Here is a 25091-nt window from a genome sequence, read left to right as displayed (position 1 = left end):
TTCAATGGCATAAAAAGCTCTGTTACCGACAGTCTTTTTTGCCAACTCCAGCTTGGCTCAACCAAATTCAATGGAAATGGGTTACTCATGGAGAAATTTTCCGCTTTCTTGGCATTCCCTTTGCTTTCCAAGCTTCCCTTGTGGAACTTTGGAATGCTGTGCTTACAAAGATTACCAAAAAGCTTGATTATTGGATCACTAAGCCGCTTTCTCTTGCCGGTAAATTTCAGATTTGTTCTAAGATTTTGGCTGCCACCCATGTGTTTTATTCTTCTTTTTGGGCTCCCTCCAAAGCTTCATACCTCAAATTAGAACGTTTTCTTAGAGATTTTCTTTGGGCCTCTGGTTCTGACCATCATGGTTTTCACAGAATTGCTTGGGATTTCTATTGTCTCCCAAGGGAATCTGGGGGTCTCGACCTACTTTCCACTCGGAAGCAGAGCTTTGCCCTCTATGCTAAATGGATTATCAAAGCTATTTCTGGAGATGAAGCTTGGAAAATTCTTGTCAGACATTGCATCTCTTTAGGCTTACCTGCTAACAGACCGGCCTGGAAGGGAATTGGTTTTTAGACTCTTCTCACTATGCGAGAACCAGTGGTCATATAGGGCTCCTTCATTATTAAGAGCATCTAGAAAGCCTGAAAAGCTGTTAAACCTTGGCTTCATTGGGCTGGTAATGAGTTCCACAATGGGCTATCCTTAAATCAGCAGAACATTTGGTGGTCTCCCCTATTTGCCTTCCAGGGTATTCCTCTTGCCAAGACTCAAGGTGCCAGTGCTCTGTGTTTCTATAAATGAGGCATTCGCACTACTAAGGATATCTTTTCAAGAGTCACCATGAATTTCAGGTCTTGGGAGGATATGCAAGTTCAATACCGCCTTGTTTATGCCGATCGTCAGACTTATGAGCTTCTGTTGTCTTCCATCCCTGTGCACTTACTTCATAAAGTGGGGATTCAGTCTGTTCGACCTTAGTGGTATGATTGGAAGTGGTTTCCTACCACTCCATTTACCAATTATAAGCCCAATATGGGATATATATGGCTTTCGCCCCACCTTCCGATGGTAGACACGCTTAATCAATGGTGGCATTTGCATTCATCACTTTCTCAATGGAGAAAATGGTTCAACACCATTTGGAGTGCCATTACAGAACCTAAGATTGCTCACTTTGCTAGGTGCCTTACTTTCCAAGGTCTTCCCCTGGGGCCTCAACTCAAGCACATTGGGGTTCCTGACCCCAGATGCCCCCTTATGTGGCCAACCTGAGTCCTTTTTGCATATTTTTTGGTTTTGCAAACGTGCTCAGAATTATTGGCACTGGATCCATGCTTTTTTCAAGCCTTTCAAGCCCGAACCTTTTTCATGGCACATGATCCTTCTAGGTGATTCCCCCAAATTTCTTTGAATGTTTTCCCAGATTTGGCATAGCTTGAGGATGGAAATTTTGTTTTCTCTATAGAAAGATAGGAATGCAGTTTTATTCACTCATAGTTTTTTGGATGTTAACATTGCAATGTACACTAAGGCATGCATTTGTAACAATGTCATTATGCAAATATAGGTGCAAGCTAATAAAGTTGCACTAGAGGTTGCCCACTTACAAGAATTGTTAAACCATTGGGGCAATGCTCCTTGTACCGTTGCTAGAGTGCCTCCGGAGGCCTCAACTGATGCTTCCTCATCCCGCGGTCTTCATTCCAGATGCTAGTCCTCTGGCTGCCATTCTCACACGCCGCACTCCCAGGGTCCCCGCCATCGCTCTCCCAGTGGTGGTCATGGCGGTTGGAGGCACCGCTCTGCTTCCCCACTACATGGTGGTGCTGGCTGGTCCCCGGCTCCCCCCTGGGTGAGCTTTTGGCTGGTCTCTAGCTCCTCCCCCTGGACGGGCGCACCCTGGCAAGTTTCCTCGACTAGCCTTGGCAATTTCTCCTCCGCGGCCAGACAAGAAGGATGCGGAGACTGCAACTACTCCAGATCCTGCAGATGCTGCTGACGGCTAGACTGTTCCTAGTCAGCCTTACAATCCCATTGATGCGTGGGGATTTCCAGATAAAGATGATCCTCCTCCCTCTGTTGGTACTGCCTTGGTAGCATGAGGATTATTATTATTTTTTTTTTGATGAATAGTTTATAATTGCTGGCTGCGGTCATGTTGTTTGCTCCGGCTTTGGCCAATTGAACTCATTCGCAGGGTGATCTTGTATCCCCTGGCCCTTTTTTGTGAATTGTAATCTTAGTAAATTTTATTAATTGAAAAGGACTATTCATCAAAAAAATACATGCTTCAAAAGAAATAATATAGGAGGATATATAATTGTGCCTACAATCTTTCAGTGTTTTGATAGTAAATGAAGTTGAGATATACAAATTTGGGTAATTTTTTGAGAAAGTGGATTTGTAGAGGCACCTTGACATTTGAGCAACATGCAAAATTTCAGTCCAAGGCCATATCTTCATCATGAGGACGTTTCAACTTATGGGAGACCATATATATTGTAATGATTAAAATTAGCTTTAAATTGGTTACAATTAGCAAATACATTAATTTGGGCAACATGCAAAATTTGATTCTAAGACTATGTCTTCATCATGAGGACATTTCAACTTGTGGGAGACCATATATATTGCAATGATTAAAATTAGCATTAAATTGGCATTCACATACCTGTAAAAATAGTGTAAAACATTTTATCACATACCATATGTAATGGGTGTGAATCGGGTAGAGTGGGAAGTTTTATAACTACTCCAAGAAGCTCTTAAAAAAAAGAGGCATTGTAATAAAAAATAGTAGAGGGGATAGAGGAAAATTATGAAATAACCATCTTCGTAGTGTACAAGTAAGAAGAAAAAGGTTGGCTCTCTGGTCTTTAGCGAGAGAGCCATGCATGTAGAGATTTGAGTGTATGATTAATGAATAGTATTTTGAGGTTGTAATTTTCTTTATGTCTCTGTTGCTTATATTTGGTATCCAATAATAATCTCAATTTGGGATGTTAATGTTTAGTTTAGTGGCCAAGTTGATGTAGTCATAATTTGAAATGGCAAGAAATAGTATCTTTCTGTCTCAATGTCATCGTTATTCTTTCATACACCTTCCATAGCTATCGGGTTTTAATAGTGGCCTACAAAAGAATGAAGAGTTAGTTACGATAATAGATTCTTGTTTATAATCTCATAATTTAATGATTTCAGTTTTAAAGTATATGGTAGTGGTTTCCTTCATAACCATCTTGACATCAAAATTGGGAGACAAGAGTTTATTCTTGAATCGTTATAAATTTGTTTTCCTTTGTTTGTTGAATACCAACTTGTCCAATGGTATTGATTTGAATGAGAAAAGTTTTTTTTTTTTTTAAATTCTGATTTGAATGTGAGTTATAATAATTCTTTGTATCCATTCTATTGGAGCAGATTTGGTCTTGAAAAATCAGATTTTTGGTGAGGCTTTTTACACCATATTGCAAATTTGTTATGATTTCACATTAGTTTGGATTAAAATTCATAATGCAGATTTTTTTGGGTAGAAACTAGATTATGGTTTGATGTCATTGATTTTGGCATTTAGGAAGTTGATTTATATGAGAAGATTTAATTAAGAAAGACACTGATTCATGGGATTTTGTTGATTATTTAATGGAATAAAAAAAAAAGATTTGGTGTTAGTCAAAAGTCTGATTTTTTATAAGATTTTTGGGTTGAAATAAGTACAAATTGAAGTGAAAGTGGGATCTGAAAAGAAATGGCCTTTGTTACAATAAGTAATTTTAAATAATTATTGAAAATACATGCTTCACAAGGAAGAATGTAGGAGGATATATAATTTTGCATACAATCTTTTAGTGTTTTGATAGTAAATGAAGTTGAGATATAGAGATTTGGGTAAATTTATGAGAAAACAAGTTTTTCTCTGCATCAATATGCCCCAAATACTTCACCTCTGACTAGGGGTATGTGTAGGATCATGGTGTACCAAACTATGGTCTTAAGTGGCAGTAAAAAACTAGCAAATTAGGGTTATGTCAACTTGACACATAATTTTAAAGTGGTTATAGAATTTATATGAAAAAGTTGTAAGAAAATAATCTGTAGGAAATTGAATCTAGTTTCTAAAATACAAGGCCTTATTTGGAGAAAAAATTATTGTATTGGTCAGAAGTTTGGATTTTAATGTAGTACTACAAAAATTTCAGGGCGAAAATAAAAAGTAGGTTTATGTCTGACCACCTTAATCATAATCAAATGATAATATTTTTAAATATAATTTTAGATATAAAAAGTAGATTCATGCCTAGATGTGACGCATATTTTTGAGAATTTTTATTCCAAATAAATAATTAATTATGAATTTTCTACTATATTGCTTTCAGAATTAAAAAACTCCCATGTCTGACCACCTTAACTAGTTCAAAAAAAATTGAAATTAAGTTTTATTTTTCTTTTTCTTATACTAGTTGAAGCATAGAATGTGACACATCTTTTGGATTTCACAAATCTTATACGGTTTGAAAGTTATAGCTATTTTTCAACCAATATGTCAATCAACACTTTGTAGCTTACTCCATTAGAAAATAAGTAATAACTATTTACTGAACTCGTAATTTGACAAACCTTACATTTATGAAAAGCTAAGAACATTCTTAAGAAACCCTTTTCATTAAATCAAATTTTGGTTTAAAAAAGTTGTTAACTACATGCTTGATGTAAAAAACACATAAGAACATGCCAAAAACACATTTTCGAGATGTTTTAAAGATGAACATATAAGGTTGGTATCGAAAGATATAGTAGGAATTATAAAGGTATTAATTTTTTTCATTTAGTATCAGGTTGGGTGGGAAAAAAGTTGGAATAGATTTTGAAATTCTTTGAGGCATTTCAAAACTACATATTTTTTAGATTGCCACTTTTTGGCACACGATGATCCTGCACATACCCCTAGAAGAACCCACATTTACTCAAGTTTCCACACAATTGATGGTCTCAAGCATTGGAACACCTAACGTAAATGTGTATCATGCTCCTCCATAGTCTTTGAATAGATCAATATATCATCTAGGAATGCAATGAGACAATAATTGAGGTAAGTGTGAAATACTCCATTCATCAAACTCATGAACACCAATAGTGCATTAGTTAACTCAAAGGGTACAACCATGAACTCATAATGACTGTATCATGTACAATTTTTTTTTTTATGAATGTCGAACTCTTGGATACAAAGCAGATGGTATCCCAAATTTAGATCAATCATTGAGAACACTCATGCTCCCTTCATCTAATCAAACAAGTCATCTATCCTTGGCAAAGGATATTGGTTCTTCACTATCACCTTATTCAACTATCAGTAGTCAATGGAAAAATGGAAAGATCCATCCTTCTTCTTTACAAAGATGATTGTTGCACCCCATGGGGATACACTAGGAAAAATATAGCCCTTGGCCAACAATTCCTACAACTAAAATTTGAGTTCGCTCAACTAAGTAGTAATCATGTAGTAAGGAGCTCATGAAATTGGCTCTGCTCCTAGTACAAGATTTATCCAAAAATTAATATCACACTATAGTGGCATACTTAGTATCTCATTAGGAAACACATTTACATATTCACAAAGGAGTGGGTGATCATAAAGTATCATCGTATGAATCTTAGCTTGCTCAAGATCACTAATAGAAATAAGAAACATCTAATAACCCTTCTAAACACTTTGCTTTAGCTAATTAGCCAAGATCATTTGAAGTGAGACTAGTCTCTAAACTTCTAAAAGTTCCACCTATCCACCTATGTCATCAACATGTTATACCGACTTATGGTAGCAATATATATTTTCTTGATACATGGCTAACCAATCCATGTCCAACATAATATCATATGATCCTTGAGGTAGGATATGAAGATCTGATGTGGTGTTGAAGGTACCCAAATTCAATCTACAACCATTACCAATTATCAACTTGACGTACTGCCACTAGCCCATATCACTGAACAACAAGAGATGGTCACATAAATGAATTTAAAGAACTTTAGTCAAATAACATTGAAGATAAAATACCATGCAATGTACCTATATCCTTGACTACTATACCTTGGTGCTCAGCTTTACAATTATCAATCATCACAAAGACTCAATGATTCCTACTAGCATCTCCCATAGTAGGCTCTAATCTAGTTGCACCTTTGGTAGGTCCTGTAGATGGTTTAGTAGGACATCCCAAAGCTTTATGGTTGGGTTGGATACATGAATAATAGTTTCCCAAAAAGTTAGGACTAGATTCATGACCACCCTAAGTAGTACCAAAATATGGTGCATTATCCCTGCCATAATTATGCTAACTATTTTAAGGAGGTTGATCCTTCTGGGACTTTTGACCCTGACTATGGTACTCTTCCTTCTTTCTTGAGTCACCCACATTCTATCCACCTTTAGGCCATTTTCTCCTCTATCAAAAATGATGACCACTACCACCTTGTGAGGGGGATGATTGGACTTGTCCCTTTCCTAAGAACTAGGTAAATTATGCATCCTATCTTGGATTCCATGCACTATGGTTCTGAGAACCTAATTTACCACTGAAACCTCTAGCCAAATTATTCTCTATAATGTGTGCATTCTCAAAAACATGAATAAGAGTACTAGGATAATGCATATAAACTTCTCTAATAATGGAATCCTTAAGGCCTTAGATGAAATGATGAGTCGGGAGTAAATCATGTTGGTTGTAGCATGAGTACTGCCTAAGCTCAAAGAACCAGATCTCATCTTGGTCCACTATTATGTTCCCTTGTTTGATCTTGTGGAACTCATTAGTACGAGCCTCCCTAAAGTAAAGAGATAAGAATATTTGTCAGAACAAGACACTAATCTAGAGCTTTTGCCCCTTAATATTCCACCAAATGGATGCTTGGTCCTTCAACTGCATAATTGCACAACAGTCCCTCAAATTTGTTGCATATGGGTACATGGTAAAGCAACACTCTATGTCCAACAACCAAGTTTCTACCTTGAGGCCACCTTTCTTGCCATCGTAAAATGGTAGTTTGGATTGTTAAAGAGATTTCATGATATCCAAATAGATGAAATCTTCATTGTTGTGGTCCCTAGCACCTTGATGGTGCATTTGGCCACATGGTGGAGTATAGGAATATTCACTCTCTTCCTCTCTATGCTCAAAAATGTGGGAATCTCCATGATGAGACTCCTTTTCCCTACCTTCCCCCTATTGTTTTCCCTCTACACAAGGTCCCAACTAGGCAAGAATCTCTTGTAGCACTAGCATCAATACCCCAATGCCAGCCTAATTGTTATTTCCTTGTTATCCCTCCCCTTCCTTTCATTCCTCTTCATGGTGTTCTTTTTTTTAAACCACTTGCCAGTTACCACCTCGACTACCAAGTCTACACATAGAAAAAATTAATATGGAGTCCCAAGATAAGGGTCAAAAAAATGCCACTCAACATAAGAGTCAAAGAAAGAACAAGAAAGATATCAATATATACATCATAAGATATCAATACATAAACGAAATACAACTAGTGGAAGCATAGCATAGAGATTCCAATGTTACAACATTGGCTTTGATACTAGATGTAATGCCCCACTTGGAGATCCTTAGAACAAGGATTCAATACAAGCCAAGATTTTTTTTTAAAGAAGTATGGATGTACATGACACTCAACATATGAGGATCACAAGGATCAAAATGGAAGATTTAACCACAATCTTGACAACCAATGAATCTCCAAATGTCACTACCAAAATAATACACACAAAAAAATAAAAATCAAGACAAAGACAATAGTGGAACAAAGAATCTCAAATCTATCAAAGCATGGAAAAGTAAGAAAACCCAAAGGGTACTTAAACCACAAAAATGTATTCCCCAAAAGCTAGTGGAGATGCACCCTATTTTTTTCCCAAGGATAATAGGAAAAAGAAATTTCACATGAGGACTTACAAGACACCACACAAGAAACTACTTTCACATGAGGAAATGCACCAAATATTGTGAGGAAGTAATTTTCATAGTAGAAAAAATACCCAAACTGGTGTGGGGTTTTGCATGAGGAAGTACCAAGAGTTATGCAAGAAAACCCAACACACCATGCAAACTTTTAAACTCTCACGCAAGGATTCAAAATAGCAAGCTAGAAAACATAAAATTAAAAAGATAAAAATTGAAGTTTGTCCACATCGAGGACAACTAGATCCACAAATCAAGGTGTAGACACTTGAACACTAAACTGCAAGATGGAAAATACAACCACCATCTGAACAAAGTAGTACAAGAAATTATTGAAAGTAACATCGTAGTGAACTAAAACAACCAAACTAAGTGCATGATTCATCCCAATCATAATAGCATCATGAAACTTTGAAGGTCTTAGCCATCCCCCATGTGTAACATCCAAAACTTCCAACTATGTAGTCAAAGTTTTCTTATAAGGTTGTTGCTACTAAAGAGAAATAACATCATAAGAAAATGAAATCTAACATGCTAAACCAAAAGCAATAGATACTCCAACTAGGTAGATAACATCATCTAATCATATGCTAAAAATTAAAATAAGGAAATGCATTAATAAACTAACATCATCTAAACATGATATCCAAGCATTCCAATGAAAGTATAAATCACAAGAAAGCATACTTTGGAACCTAAAGTACCAAGTGAAAACATAAAGCAATGATCACACTAGGATAATAGACCATCATTGTACACTGGTCCCCAGTAGTGGTATAGGTGGCTATGCCTCCCAACCACATGAATCCTATAGGTCCACTCCCATCATGCTAATGGAGGTGATGATCCAACCACAAACATAAATAAAGAATATATCCATGGCTAACACTCATGCAATACTATAATGATGACTGAAACTAAGATCATGACATAATGCAAGTACTACAAGTCCTAGGTAGACATTCAATGGGCTACTATGTCAGGGCTAATGCCATGGAGAGTCGCTTGGCATCAAAAAGCCTAAGCTAGTATTGGTAGCTACACTCTCCAATGGAAGGTGCACACTCCAGGAAACAACACTTCCAAATAGAAGGTGCACACTCCCAAAATTTTAATTATCTTAAATTTATTATCACCCAATATTTTTATTTAGTTATCACTTATATAAGACTTCCTCTGCCATCCCATGAGAAATAGTCACCAGGCTATGAGATAGAATCCCCTCCATGTGCTACCTTACCCTACCCATGCTTATCCAACCATGAGTGCTTGTAGGCATGCATATTCCCAATCCAATCCCAAATAATTATAACACCACTGAAGTAAAAATGGGAGATCGGGCCTTGCAAATCACTCGAAAATGTATGCATATGTACTCATGTGTGGAATAGCACCATCACAAAAAGCATAACATAAGGACTGGATGAGAACACAAGAAAAATATTACTCAACCAAAAATAAGCTCAAGAGGATGGATGTGACATGCATCCCAATGCAACATAAAAGTGAAACAATGATCTGACTAACATCCAAATGGATGATCCAAGTCCATGACCAAAATCATGCCAAGAAAACTTGAGAAAATAGGGTGACATGCAAAATGAGGTAAAAACCCCAAAACTAGAAAACTTTGAAATAAAAACCCATTTGGTCTTAGGGCACAAAATCCTCAAAAATCCAACAAAATCTAGGTTCAAACACCATATGCAAAAATGACCAACATAAAGATGCAAAACCCCAAACCCTCATTTCAAAAATTGGGAAAATGTTCATACTAGACCAACCGAATAGAACTAGAAAATAGAAATGGAGGGGAACACTATTTCTCAGCCTCCAAACAAATAGCTACTAGAAACAAAACCAAAAATGGAGCTAAAACATGAAAATAGGAAATCCCTACCTGACAACCAAAAGGGCTAAAACAAAAAATAGCCAAGTAAAATAGCTAATCCATGGATACAACTAAAAATGATGGCAAAACAAGGTCTCCCTGAGCTAGATCCAATGATACTATCCTCATGAAGATCACATGCCTGTAGCTCTCACAAGGAACATAAATGTGATCCTTTAGAAAAAGATTTCAGAAAAAGTTCTCAATTTTCCAAATTGTAAAAGTGAGAAGTGATGAATTAAATTCATCTTTCAATAATTATTTAATTTTTGAGTGAATAATAAATTAGGGTAAATAGCTAGTTAGACTAGCTAGACTTTGAATTGACCCAAAAAAAAATAGGCTATTACTAATAATACAATTTCATCTATGGAAAAGTTGTTTGAAATTAAAAATCAATTAAATAAAGCTTGAAAACCTTGAAACCAAAATTAAAGAAGTCCTTAAAAACTTCATGACAATGTGAAACTCTAATGCATAGATACACTCACTAGTCTAATCATATAATGCAAATGAGTTTGGATTTAACAAATCACTGGAGGGTTTAATGTAAACATTTAAATAAGATTTGTTGACCATAGACGGACAACAATGGTAAAATATGAATAGTTGAATCACTAACTCCATGTGCCACTACCAGGGATATAAATCATGCACACCAAAATGCATGATCAATTGCAATTGCATATAATATCATAGCCAAAGCAATAACTACATTAAATACCTAATTTAACCATTTATTCAATTATACTGAAATAATCCATTTACATAACTCACGTTCACATAAAACATAATGAAACAAGAATGAAGTAAATCACCATAGCATAAAACCACATATAACCAAATCAAAGATATGTCCAAAATACCAGATAACCAAATATCATTAGAACACATACTATCATCTCAAAATGGCATCAACATGCAAATATGATAAACTGAATAACATAGTAGTATAGCATCTATGATACTGAAATCAAAGTATAACATTTGACCCTCAAGTCATCTCAAAAGTAACATAACCATAGTATCAAGTTTCTCTTGGACCAAAATAAATAAGGTATAGACTATAAACATAAGAGGCATTACATCCTCCCCCACTAGCATAGGCTTACTCCCAAAATATGACAAAAAAATTGGGGTACAATCCTCTCAATCATGTAGCATCTTCCCAAGTCGTAGAGGTCGCATCACTCAGGTCCCATTGGACCCTTACCTAGTCTATGTCCCAACCTCTTAAAATTAGCCTTTTATGCTAAAGGATATGTATGGGCTCCAAAGAAAGCTTCTCATCCACTACTTGCAAAGCATCCCAATAAAGAACATGGGTCACATCAGCAATATCTTGTCTCAAAATAGAAACATGGAAAACATCATGGATGCACAATAGGCTACGTGGGAACACTAGTCGATAAGAAATAGGATAAATCCTCTCAAAGATCTCAAATGGTCGAATAAATTATGGTGCCAACTTAGAGCTTTTTCCATAATAAATGAGGCTCTTCCTCGATCGCATTCTCAAAAACACCCTGTCACCAATAGAAAAGTGACGATCCAACCTATGGGCATCTACATACTTCTTCTGCCTATCCTAAGTAGTAACCAAATGCTCCCTAATACAAAAAACCTACTATTCTATATCTTGAAGCATCTTTGAACCCAAAATAATTTGGTCCTATAAATTATCCCAACTCAAAGGGGTATGACATGGTCTACCGTACAACGCCTAAAAATGTGACATTCCAAGAGAACTATGAAACCCATTATTGTATGCAAATTCAAAAAGCTATAAATAATCTTCCCACTTCATCTACCTATCCATCACATACATGTGAAGCATATCCTCCAAAACCCAATTGACTCTCTTACTCTGACAATTAGTCTCTAGGTGATAAGCCAAACTAAAATTGAGTTGCACGCCAAAAGTATGTTGGAGAGACATCCACAATTCTGAAGTAAACATTGGATCTCTATCTCAAATAATCTAATGAGGGATCCCATGTAAATGAACAATATCCTCCATAAAAACATGCACTATAGAAGAAGGTGTGTAGGATACTCTTATGGGTGAGAAATGTGCTACCTTGGACAACTTGTCCACCATCACCATAATACAATCATTTTACTGTGATGACATAGGAACCCTATGATAAAATCAATAGATATCATATGCCATTTCCACTTTGGAATGAAATGCGGCTACAAAAAACCTGTTGAATGTTGATGCTCTACATTCACTCTCTAGTACTTGAGACATCAAGCAAAAAAATCAACAAGACTACACCTCATCCCTACCCAAAAGTACAACTATTAAGATTAGCATGCATCTTCTTGATGTTGGGATGTATGGACTATGGTGCATGATTCTGTTTTGACAAAACTAAGGTACAAAAATCCCTTCATACTGGCACATAGATATGTTCCAAGTGTCATAGTAGTCCATTAGACTCAAGAAAATAACCTAAAAATCTCCCCTCAAGGGTACGTCTAGACTCGATCTCTACCCTCACCTCCTGATACCAAGTGTCACTAGGAAAAGCCTCCAGGATATAACTTCACAAATCCACTCCCAATGACAACACTAATATTTCTTGTCACCACCTACTCAATGAATCCAAAATGACATTCTCCTTCCCTTTAATGTAGTGAACATCAAAATCATTTTCACACAAGAACTTCATCCAATGATACCATCGTGTATTTAGGTTTGACTAAGTAAAGATATACTACAATATCCTATGATCTCTGTGAAACTCAAACCTATGTCTGAAAAGAAAATTTCTCCAAAGAATAAGAGCATGCATTATGGCCGTGAATTCCAAATCATGAGTGGGGTAGTTAAGTTCATAGTCCTTGAGTTTTCTAGACTCATAGGCAATCACTCAACCATCCTACATCAACACTGCATCCACACCTTCCGATGAAGCATCTCTACAAACCATGAAATCACCTACAAGATTTAGCACTACAAGGACTAGTGCATTGGTCAAACACTCCTTAAGATCATTAAATGTTGTCTCACACTAGTTTAACCAAACATACTTCTTCCCTTTCCACTAAAGAGAAGGGACGAAATGAGCTACTTGTGAGAAATTCCTCACAAAGTGATAGTAGTAGCCTACCAATCCCATGAAAGTATGAACTTCTAAAATATTAGTGGGTACCAACCAATTCATGATAGCTCAAATTTTTTCTAGTTCCACTAAAATACCATCACCAATGATGATATTTTCCAAATACTTCACCTTTGACTAGAAGAACTCACATTTACTCAAGTTTCCATACAATTGATGATCTCTCAAGCACTGCAATGCCTAACATAAATGGGTCTCATGCTCCTCCATAGTTTTTGAATAGATCAATATATCATCCATGACTACAATGACACACTAATAGAGGTAAGTAAAAAATACTCCATTCCTCAAACTCATTGATACTGATGGAACATTGGTTAATCCAAAGGGTATAACCATGAACTCACAATGCTTGTATCATGTACAAAAAGATGTTTGATGAATGTTAGCCTCCTAGATACAAAGTTGATGGTATCCAAAATTCATATCAATCTTTGAGAACACTGGTTCTCCCTTCATCTGATTAAACAAGTCATCTACCCTCGACAAAGGATTTTATTTCTTCGTGATCACCTTATTCAACTATTGGTAGTCAATGCACAAATTCAAAGATCTATCCTTCTTCACAAAGATGACCGGTGCACCCTACAGGGATACACTAGGATATATGGCCCTTGGCCTAGAATTCCTTTAACTAAAATTTGATTTCACTCAACTCCTGAGTAGTCATGCAGTAAGGAGCTTGTGAAATCACTTTTTCTCCTGGTATGAGATCAATCCAAAAATAAATTTTACACTACAGTGGCATACTTGGTATCTCATTAGGAAAGATATTTGCATACTCATGAAGAAGTGGGTGATCATTGAGTGCCACTGTATGACTCTTGGCTTCCTCAAGATCACTGACAGAAATGAGAAACATTTGACAAACCTTCCAAAAACTCCACTTCAACTAATTAGCTAAGATAATTCAAAGTGAGACTCATCTTTGAACCTTTAAAAATTCCACCTACCCACTCGTGTCATCAACAGATTGAACCAACTTACTATAAAAATCTATATTTTCCTAATGGGCAAGTAACCAACCCATGCCCAACACAATGCCATATGATCCTAGAGGTAGGGTATGAAGATCCACTATGGTGGTGAAGGTAGCCAAATTCAATCTACAACTACTAACCAAATAATTTTTAGTCACTTTGGAACTTGTGGCTACACTAGTACATTTGCACTCAAATTTTGAACAAGATTTTTGACCATGCCCTAAATGGGATTCTTCAATACTTTTTTTCAATTTTTTTCTCAAGTTGGTCAAAATTTTGACCAAATTGGCCCATAATAAAAAATGATATGTGAAATTACTTTGTTATTTGAGTGTTGTGTATTTTTGGTAGCGGTTTGTAGTAACATGGGAGCCAGTTTTATGTTTGTGTAAGATAATCATGTATAAGAAAGGCTTGAGGCATCCACGTTTCTTGTTTGAATGTCTTTTTTAAATCTCTTACTTTGAAACTTCACGTTTCCTACACATTCAAATGTGTTAAAACATTGTGGTTCATTTCTTGGACATTCAAATTTGTTAAAACATTATGGTTCAAGACTAGTCATGTAAATTCTTTAGCATTGACCAATCTCTAGAGGAAAGTTCCCATTGATATAGTCAATTAAACCAAGAATAGATGAGGGACTAGAGTGGAGGAGCAACTCTTCTCATATCAATGCACATCATGATCACACAATCCTTGCATATCACTAGATGCATCCCTAATACGAATCCAATGAAGGCTTACAGAATACCAAATATATCCTATTTTTATCATCGCCACTCATTTCTTTGCTTTTTCCTTTTCTTTAAAAAAAATATCCATTGAATCTAGATTTTCAAACCCTTTGGCTTGCTCAATGAAGATGTGACACCCTAAAATGTTGAGCTAGGCTCTTATATATAAATTGAGCACCATCATGGCCCACATGGCACATGCAGTCCCTGTAAAAATTATAATTTTGAACCTTTCCCACAATTGAAACTTCTCTGTAGATCTACAAAAAATACCCAAACTTTCCAAACCTAATGCTAGGGAAGTTGAATCGGACATGTCTTAGATATTTTTGAAATGTTCTTGCAACTAGTTTTCATCAAGCCTATCTACTTCATGTTGAGCTTAATCTTCCCTTCCCAATGCCAACATTCTCTTCATCCAATATCCTCAACACTATTCCCTAAGAATCTTCCCTATCATTGGTCCCAATCATGCACACATGTGCTCCAAATAAACAATGTTCCTTCTAGATTTAAAAGTTCAAGGCTTCCCAAATTTTTGAGTTATAATGCTATGAGATTCATGTATAAATCTACTTGAATTGTAGTTTCTCAATAGTTCATAAAACAAAAATTTAGGACTACTATAAATGTTAAGTAAGTAAAACCTCCTAATGCGATCAGATTTCCACAATCCATCATAGTTATGTAAATCAGTTTCTAGCTTAGATTGTGTGGAGATTTTTACCATCATTGTTTCGAATCACACTACATGATCCATCATCAAGATGAGAGAGCAAGAGATGTCAAACAAAGTAAGTAGCAAAGAAAAACCTCCACTGACACTTGCATTCATGTATTTAATTTATCAGTTAAACAAACCCCCTTGAATATTGAACTTTAGATTAAAATAGAGAACAAAGTACAAAATTCAAGTATTTTCTATCTAGTTTCTATGAAATAACAACATCTTACAACCATCCATTACTAAGAATGAACTAGGAATGTATTAAATATCATAGGAAAGTCTAATATTTTGCATATATATCAATTTAAGAAAATGGAGAACAAAGCTCAAAATTCCTATATATTATAGTTCTACAAAATTATAGTACATACTAATATAACCACTTACTCAAATTTTAGAATAGAAAATATTAAAATATAAACAATATCGAAAGTAATAAGATAGTAGATAAAAAATGAATAACTAGATCTGTAAGAGCATAACCAAATGCAAAATGTAAATAAAAAATAATAGCTCTAGCTAAACAAATAACCTAATAAAAAACTTAAATTTGATCAAGCATAGGCATGTGATTAAAGTGCATACATTTTGTCAAGCCTTCAAAAAAAAAAAAAAAAATAGAGAAATGCCCATTTGAAGGTCTAAACATTGCTCTGATTCTAAGGGCAATGGAGATTTCATTAGGTTCTCCACATCAATACTAGAATTAACACAATTGAATTTCTATATATTTTATGCTCCCATTCATAGCCCATTTTCCTCTTCTTATAATTATTGTCTTCTTCAAAATCTTTGAACATCGGCTCCCCTATATTGGACCCTGAACCTCCTCTTCTCTTCTCTATATAGAGGCTAGCTATTGAAGGAGAGGATGAAGGTGATAGTGAGGAAGGAGGAGCAAGAAATATATGTGCATCCATCAATGAGTCTATCTTGTTAGACCAATTTTGCTACAATAACCCACTTCTTATTGACATCACAACTTAACATTAACTACCAATTAGTCCTTGTAGAAATAAGTAATTGCAACCTTGAATAACATGATGCCTATTGGAGTTCAATCCAATTTTCCTCTACCAAACATGTAGCATTCCACATGCGTCAAAGGGGAAAAGAGTTTCCTCTCTCCTCCAATCGCCTCCACTGTCACACAAGAATAGTTCAAGAATAGAGGTGAACATTACTAAACACCTACACCATTCTCTATATCATCCCTCTATTGACCTTCCCTCTCCTGTAAGACTACATTAATGTCACTAGAAGAAGACTTGTATCAGTAAATTAAAAATAGATTGTTCCTAAAAGGATTGAATCATTTATGACTAGTTGTTGCACTATAGATTTTAGCATTGATTGTTGAAGGGTCAGCAAGATGGCTTTTTTTGTTTGCAAGCATGAGTTTTTTTAGGGATTTTATTATTGATTTTCTTGTTTGCAAGATGGATTTTCTATTGCATTGGAAAATTTGATAGTAGGAGTGGGTCATCTTTTCAGCATTCATCTTTGAGGAGCTTACCCATTCTTAAAGTAACTACTACATAATCACCTCTTATAGAACTATCCTTTCCATAATTACCAAAAAACCCTATGGGTTTAGATCATTAAGTATGCAAGTTGAAAAGATGATGATTTGATCATAATTTTAACAAGGTGGGAATGATTGCAATGGGAGGTTGTGGAAAAACAACTTTGGTAGCTGCTCTTTATAGAGATCACCAAGTCAAGGAATACTTTGGAAACAAGATAATATTTTAAAAAGTTTCAAAGTCTATAGATATTTAGAATATTCTTAAGAGCATATCATTGGAAGATGACAATGATAAAATTTGATAACTATTATGTTTTTGATATGGAGATATATGATTACAAAGATTAAAAGGTCTGACATTAAGGATAGTAATAATTTACTATGACAAAAGAAATGAAAATTTGAAGTGGTGTGTATAGAGAAGGGAAACAATGATGAATAGTCATAAATCATTACTCCAAATACACCACACAAGAAGATGCTAGAAATAACTTCAATTGAGAGGAGGTTCATTGTGAAGGATTTATAAAACTTTAAATGTAGATTGCAAATGTCACAATCCCAAACACCTTATTGTTATAGAAAAGCATACACAATATTAAAAATAAGGAAAATAATAAGTAAATTTTCTGTACAAGCAGGTTCCTCTATAATTGGGAGGGAACATAATTCCTTTGATTAAATAAGCACAATCTAAACAAAGAGGAAATCTAATCTTTGGCTCTTTGAGCACAAAATTGGAAAACCCCACCATGTTATTCAATCTCATTATTGCATGACCTTTTACAACCTAATACCCTACCATAATATCCACAATAATCTCTATAGAATTTTGTAGCCTAACAATTGACCTCCCATTTTGATGTCAATAAAGCCTACCTTGCTAAGACTATTTAGTTACTTGAAATTGCCACTTGTCGCTGGGCTAATAAAATGACTATATATATTATTGTAATTGGCAACCCAAATTTTGTAGTGTATCTTGGAGATGTTATCACAACAAGCAATATTCTCATCAAGATTGGAACAAAATACTAGGAGCAACCCATCTTCCATGCATCTAAAGATTTGAATACAACCAAATACTCCCAAAGCAACCCCTCGAGATTTTTTCTTCTATCAAATCTTGCAATGGAAGTAAACATCTTCATGACTACCTCTTTCTTCAAATCTTTCATGCCTCTTCTAAATCTTGATTCCTTCTTCTCTGTCCTGCATGTATAGCTATAAATGATCCAAGAGTGGCAATAGAATCTGGCATTAATCCTAACACAATATAGATCCATATATTGGGTTCTACCATAAATTTTGAAACCTTATAAAAAAAAACATACACAAACATCAGAGAAACCTTGCAAAAAATGATGGGAAAAAAGGCAGGAGTTAAATTGTCAAAAATGAATGCCATATACTATGCTAATCTATGGTTGCTAGGTGTGAAAGCAATTCACCCATCCTTTTTTGAATTTCTCTAAACTTATATAATTATTTCATCATGGCATTTGACTGCTTCCTCACTACTGGGACTCAAAATTGTAGCCTTGATTTTGAGTACCATTGAGAAAATTAAGTCCCATAAGCGCTTTTTGATGCATATGTACCTGACTTCCCTTTTGAGGCCTAAGAGGTGTTTAATGCTTCTAACACAATGCATTCAATATGTCTATATGTTTCATGAAGTTAAATTGCCATTTTGAGCCATTCAGAGAAGTCCCATTTTGAGTAACCTCCAATTCTGCATTTTTGCTCGAGTGTTAAACAATGATAGGAGGTTGTGTTTGTAATTGAATATCTTGCACCCAATAATGTTTCATGACTCACCACTTTGGGAGTATTTAGTTTCCATACTAGAGAGCCTATGTTTCATATTTAGAGTCATTTCAAGTTTTTTTGACTAGGTTTTGAATCCCTCAAAGTTGATCATTTATTGATGTCATGCTGATGCAATTTTTTCTGAATTTTGGGAAGCCCCATTTGACTTATAATTTTTACCCAGTTGACCAAAATAGTGAAATTACTTTTTTATTTCATTTTGAAGGTCAAAGAATTTCTATGTTTAAATTTTGAGCTTATGACAAACCATTTGATCAATTTTTGAACATGATTCCAAATGCAATTTGTAGCTTTTTGTTGGTGTCAAGAAGTACAGATTTGTTAGAACCCTTGTTCGTGATGTTATAACTCTAAATCTGTGATAAATGAGATTGAATGGATTGTATCATTGTGATTTACCCTAAAAATACATTAAGTGTGCCAATTTTCAAATCTTGATGAACCCATCTGCACACTTTCCCAAGTCAATTCCATTTGTAGAAAATCACTTTTTTGACATTGATTTCAATTTGCAAATTTGAGTAGCCTACTTTGACCGTTTGCCATTTTTTCCTATTTATTCATCATGATCCCTAATTGTAGATTCATATTCTCCTCATGATAGTGAATGAGCACCCCAATTTTTGTTCCACTAAGTGTCAGTATGCCTAGTTTTTGAAGTTGATTCCAAATGCATTTTGTTGTTTCCTGACTTGTTTTCTTGTAGGTAATTTAGAGAGGGAAAATTTGTCAATCAATATCTTTTGACAAAATTTCTTTCATGAGATGATATTTGATAGGGTAGAAGTATGAAAAATAGAGAATCAATGTGTTCAATTTATGAGCCCAATCAAGGTTTTTTTATCAGTTTTTAAAGCCAGTCAAAGGACCTCCTAACATAAAATTGACAAGTTACAATAAAGTGATAAAATGAGTTTTTAGTGACAAATCAGTGGTCAATTTTGTTTCGAATCAGTGCTAAAGGATTATGAATGAGTCAATTTTGTAGTTCAATTATTTAGAAACAAATGTTTTTTAGCTGGACCCACTTGGGGCATGACTGATTGCATCAAAAAAATCTTTTTCTAGAGTTGAATAGAAGTGCATGATAGAGGGCCATCTCACCATTTTAGGGACAACATCCATAGAATGGTAGAGCCATTGAAGTGTGATAGATATGGAGAGAAAAGAGTGATGATAGATGCCATTATAGGTACTGTGGTTTGTGAGTTGTATGGGGTGCAGGAAGATGGTTTGAAATTCTAATTGGTGCTTGTATCTATGTGATCATTAGAAAAAGTCATCTTTCTTTGACAATAATAAAATTTGCAAACATTATTAACTGTAATTTCAGTGAATTGGGGTGAATGTATAATAGAGTGCTGAAGTTTTTAGATGTCAAATTTCCAGGTGTCAATTTATTCATTTTCTTGGAGCGAGTAATTACTTCCTTCCCATTATTTTCTGATGTTGGTTCTAAAAAGGCAAGTTAAATGTTGAAACATGGGTGATTCCTATTGCGGTGTGCTTTTTAGTGGTTTTTAACAATAGGACGTCACTCACTTTTGATTGTGGTTGTTATATTGGCATTTATTATTGAGATTGATAGTCAATGTTGGATTTGAAGACATTTCTAAACAGTTAATTGTCCCAATGCACACTTGCAAGCTACAATAAAAAGAAATTTAGGAGTGCTTAGTTCAAGTTGGGCAGAGCTTACCTTAGGGGAAGGATATAAAAACAAAAACTATTGTAAGGCATGCATCCTTTATGTTGTAGTATATGGAGATAAAGTCAAATGAAGGCACATTGAAGAACACAAAAATACATGCCAGATAGTAGGAAGGCATCATGACAAGGAGGCGTCTTAGTGTAAAGAGCAGGCAGCTACATAAAGAATGTAAAGATGTGAAGGAAGCCCACTATGGGCATGATTTTGAGCTACAAAAGTTGCACATTACATATCCAAGAGGATGAAACCTACAGAAACAAGGTGTAAATGCCAAAGCATAGGACATATAGAAACATGTGAAAGTCACATCAACAAAAGGAAGCCCCCATGCATGTTAAAGGCATCCCATGTCAAAAGGGGAAGAGATTCAAACTTAGACTAAAAGTTAGAATGTGTTTCCCAAAGAATGAGATGCAGGAAAAAGGGAGGTGTGAGGATCAAGAGGGAAGACTTGGGTGGACATATCATGAAGAAGATTCTTCATGATGGATTGACAGAAATTACTATGGTCTCTAAAGTAGGGCCTAATTTTAAAAAGGTTTTTTAAGGAGGTCATAGATGTTGTGACTAGTACTCCCAAGTAGGTTGACTTTAGCCTGCCTATCTCCATAGTGAACAAGACAAGGAACATCTATGGTATGAGAAAAGGTAGCAACAGATTAGGAGAAAGTCATAGAGATGTGTAGGAGGGCACAAGTTGAAGTGTCTAAATGTGGAAACTATCATCCAATAGTTTAAAAGAAAGATGCCAACAGAGGAGCTAGTTGAACATAGCTACTCATGTGCAAAGGAAAATGTGTGTAGATTCATAAGCAAGAGGAGCAACTCACAGAACATGATAGAGTAAGAAGGTGTCCATGCAATGAAGAGGCAAGCCCAAGACATTGGAGGCAAGAAGGAAAACAACAACATGATAGGGGATGCCCACGTGAGGTAAGGGAATGTGATATTAAGGGAGAACATGCTAAAATGGAGGGGGGTACCAATTAAATCCATGAACAACTCAAAGAAGGGGCAGAAAAGCCCTACCAGGTGAGAGAAACAATGAGAAAGGTGTTTTTTCCTTTTGTCCCACATTGTTTGTACATGGAACTTTGAAGAATTGAAATATGCAAGCACACAATGATTAAGTGTCTTTAAGACACAATATTTTTGAATTTTGAACCATGCATGTGGGTCCCAATTGGCCAGAGGAAAAAGGTAATAAATTTTGACCTAGTCACCAGGAGATTTGAAAGTCACCAAGAAAGTTGAAAGTCACCAGAAAAGTGAAGGATTCTAGTGGTCACCTTGTTGCCACCAGAAAATGGGATGGTTTCACCCGTAACAATATGGAAACCTCCCAAAAAATAAAAAATCTATCCCAAAAAATCAAAAATCTGGTAGGGAGTTGTGGGTAATTTGGCAGTGATGTGGTGATGTGGGTCCTGCCTGTAATTTTGACAAATCATATTCTCCCATGTTGAATTGGTTGATTGGGGGCAAATGGAAAGGGATAAAATAAAGTTTTAAATCAGATTTTTTTTATCTAAACACAACAGAATTTCAAAAATTGAAACATTAAAATGAATTTAAGTTTTTTATATAGTTTCAACTATATAATCTTTTAAATTTTATTTTAGCTCTGTTCATGACTTAGGAGCCAAATTTTCAGATTGATCTTAAGGGTTAAATTTTTATCCAAAATATGTAGTATAATACACCATTGGAACCAAGAGGAAATGAATGTTTTGAATATGAAGTCAAATTTTGCACAAGAATTCAGTGGTTTAGTCTATAAGTGAATTTGTATTCTCCGGGGCATTCTCAATAGAATGGGTAGTTTTCACCATTGAGTATCAAAAATGGTTAGGAGGTAGATATAAAAGACTATTGAAGCTTGAATGTGGAGAAAAGTAATCTTGATAAGTTTCATTTCCTTTAAAGGTCATTTTAACTAATTTTTTTCCTATGTTTCAATCTAACATCAAAAATTAGTTATTCTTTCCGATCAAATATCTAAATCACTTTATGATTTTGGGAGGCAAAATGGTTAAGGATTTGATATCTAGTTACATAGAGAGATTAGAGAGATTCTTTCAACTTCTTGAGAAGGTTTTTCAAGGGGACAAATGTCAGACATATAGCATATCTAAGAATTCTTTCCTCTATATCATTCTCTTTCTTTCTCATTGTATTGGTTCCAATTTTTTTTGAGAAAAATTTCTCACTGCCATGATACCATTTGGGGTTCTAGTTGTACACTGTGAGAACATTGGTTCTAATTTTTGATATGTTTTCTTGACTATGACACCAGTTTCCTTCAGCATAATTCTCTTACATGAATAGTAGTAGTGAAGATTATAGAGAAAGTTCAGATCTATTAGGTGTTTTATGTTTTGATTTCATGCATTTGAATGTATTATTTCAAAGAAATGAATACAAATGAGCAAGAATTTCATTAGTTTCATTCTAATTCACATATCCTATCTTAGTAATCTACAGTCTTATGTAGTTTAAGAAAAAAGAACTGAGACTCATTTGTATCCCTTTAAGGTTGTATGTCAAATATGTTTTGCTATTGAAACAAAGGGCCAAGTATATGCTTGATGTTTTTGATAGGATTACTAATTGTTTGAGAAGGATATTTCATAATAATGAGCATTTTATTAACATTGATGTCTAATTCACAAAGTGATAGGATAGATCTGATGTCTAGGTGTATGAAATATGACCTTGATATTGTAGATGTATGTATTTAATTCATGGAATTGCCTAATAGATAAGGCACTAATTAGCTATACTATCATTGGTTCTTACTGCTACATATTTGAGGTCTTTATGAAATCAACATCATTAATCAAATGTTTTCCCCCTTTCATGTTGAAGAGCTGAAAAGGATGCCCTCACTCAGCTTGTGAATTTCATATATTTGCTTCTAGCTATTGCAGATCTATGTTATTTCATGAGTCAATAGGAAATTAAGGATTTTATGTGCTTTGTTAGATTCAATAATATTTTTTAGCATTGGTATCATATAGATTGAATCTAAGGTCCACCTACCTAGGTTTTGCAGAGCCTGAAGTAGAAGAAGTGTTTAGCCTTATAGTTGGCCCAGTGTTTGAAATAGTATGTTGAAGATGGTAGTTAGTTGTCCCTAGATGTACCTTGTTCTCATCAGGGTAATTTGAAAATTGAAGCATTTCAAAACACCAACACTCACAATAGTCATGTTTTTTAACTAAAGTTTCAAACTATAGCTGAAACTTACACAATAGGTTGGCAGGAAAAACCTCCTTAAAATAAACTAACATGCAATCACAAGTAATAAGGTGAAAAAAATGATACCACACATGCCACCACTAAGAATAATCATTCTTAAATGACTCCCAACACATAATAATCATTAGAAGGCTATGGTGTGAGCTTTTATGACCTTTTTCATAATTGTAACAACAAATGTAATATTTTGAACAATGATTAGAATCATAGGTTGTTGGTCTATCTTTGTTCTTTTGTATGCTTGGGATATTTTATAAGAACAAGGATAGTGATTTTACATGTTGAAGAACTAAAATATATACTTTAATTTAAAACTCATATCAAATTAACAGAATTCTGTACAAAGCTATATGAGAAGAATAAGTCTATTGTGGTTTGAATCATGAAAAAAAAAGACAAAACCCTAAGAAATCTCACAAGAGGATGTCACATAGCCAAAGTTTAGAGGTCCCAAAGCTATATAAGAAAGTACCTTGGAAAAGCAGAGATGAATCTATTTATCCATGATCAAGAATCATCTTGGGGATATCAAATCTTATCCATGTGCAAATATAATCAAGATTCTACCAAAGTCACTTGGGAGTGTTAGTCTTGTCAATAATATGAAGAAACAATCATATGATATTGCAATGCCAAAATGCTTCCTAGAATGTATAACTTGGGTAGAAGATTAAAGGTAGGTGATATGGATGACTCTAACCTTGATGATCCTCTATAAGTTGTTATCTAATTACTAAAGTATGAATACATTATGAAGAAACTTGCTGATATCCTTCATTCCATGTTATGAGTATCTTGTCTATATTATGTCAGTCAATGGGACTTTCTGATTGGTTTTTTGCATGCTTAGACTAGTTTGGTTGAGTTCTTGGCATTTTGACACCTTTCTTTCCTAATAAATTGTCTCTCTAGTAACACATATAACACAGGTACGCTCCTTGGATATTATTACATCTCAAGTGAGCTACTAGATCCTATTGATTTAGGTGATAATATAGAGTAGAAAATCTTTATTTTTGGAAAGTAATGATCTACATAGGACCTGAAGGTGACAAGAAACTAGTCCCAAGGATCAAATATCCTACCAAAAGATCTATGGAATTCCATATGTAGGAATCTATCCATTGCAAGCTGGTTATACAAGTAACCTATGGAATCTAGATATTTCCAAGTGTATATCAATAAAGATGGCTTTTCTCTCTCCAAAATGTACTTTTCCATGCAATGAGTACATATCCTATACTTTGGGATGTTGAAAGTAATCCTCATAACATTTATTGTAAGTAGAACACCAATGCTTACCTTTCATGTGAAAACTTGTCT

General features: G+C 34.8%; 1 pseudogene; it reads left to right on the top strand.

The window, feature by feature from the left end:
• The first annotated feature begins 1630 nt into the window (after positions 1–1630).
• On the top strand, positions 1631–20614 carry LOC149560880 (plant-specific TFIIB-related protein PTF2-like; annotated as a pseudogene).
• The last annotated feature ends 4477 nt before the right edge of the window (positions 20615–25091 follow it).

This window comes from Cupressus sempervirens, chromosome 4 (assembly GCF_028749045.1).
Source record: "Cupressus sempervirens isolate cs-2001-9-10 chromosome 4, ASM2874904v1, whole genome shotgun sequence".
Taxonomy (NCBI): Eukaryota; Viridiplantae; Streptophyta; class Pinopsida; order Cupressales; family Cupressaceae; genus Cupressus; species Cupressus sempervirens.
This window is presented reverse-complemented; position numbering and strand designations above follow the sequence as displayed.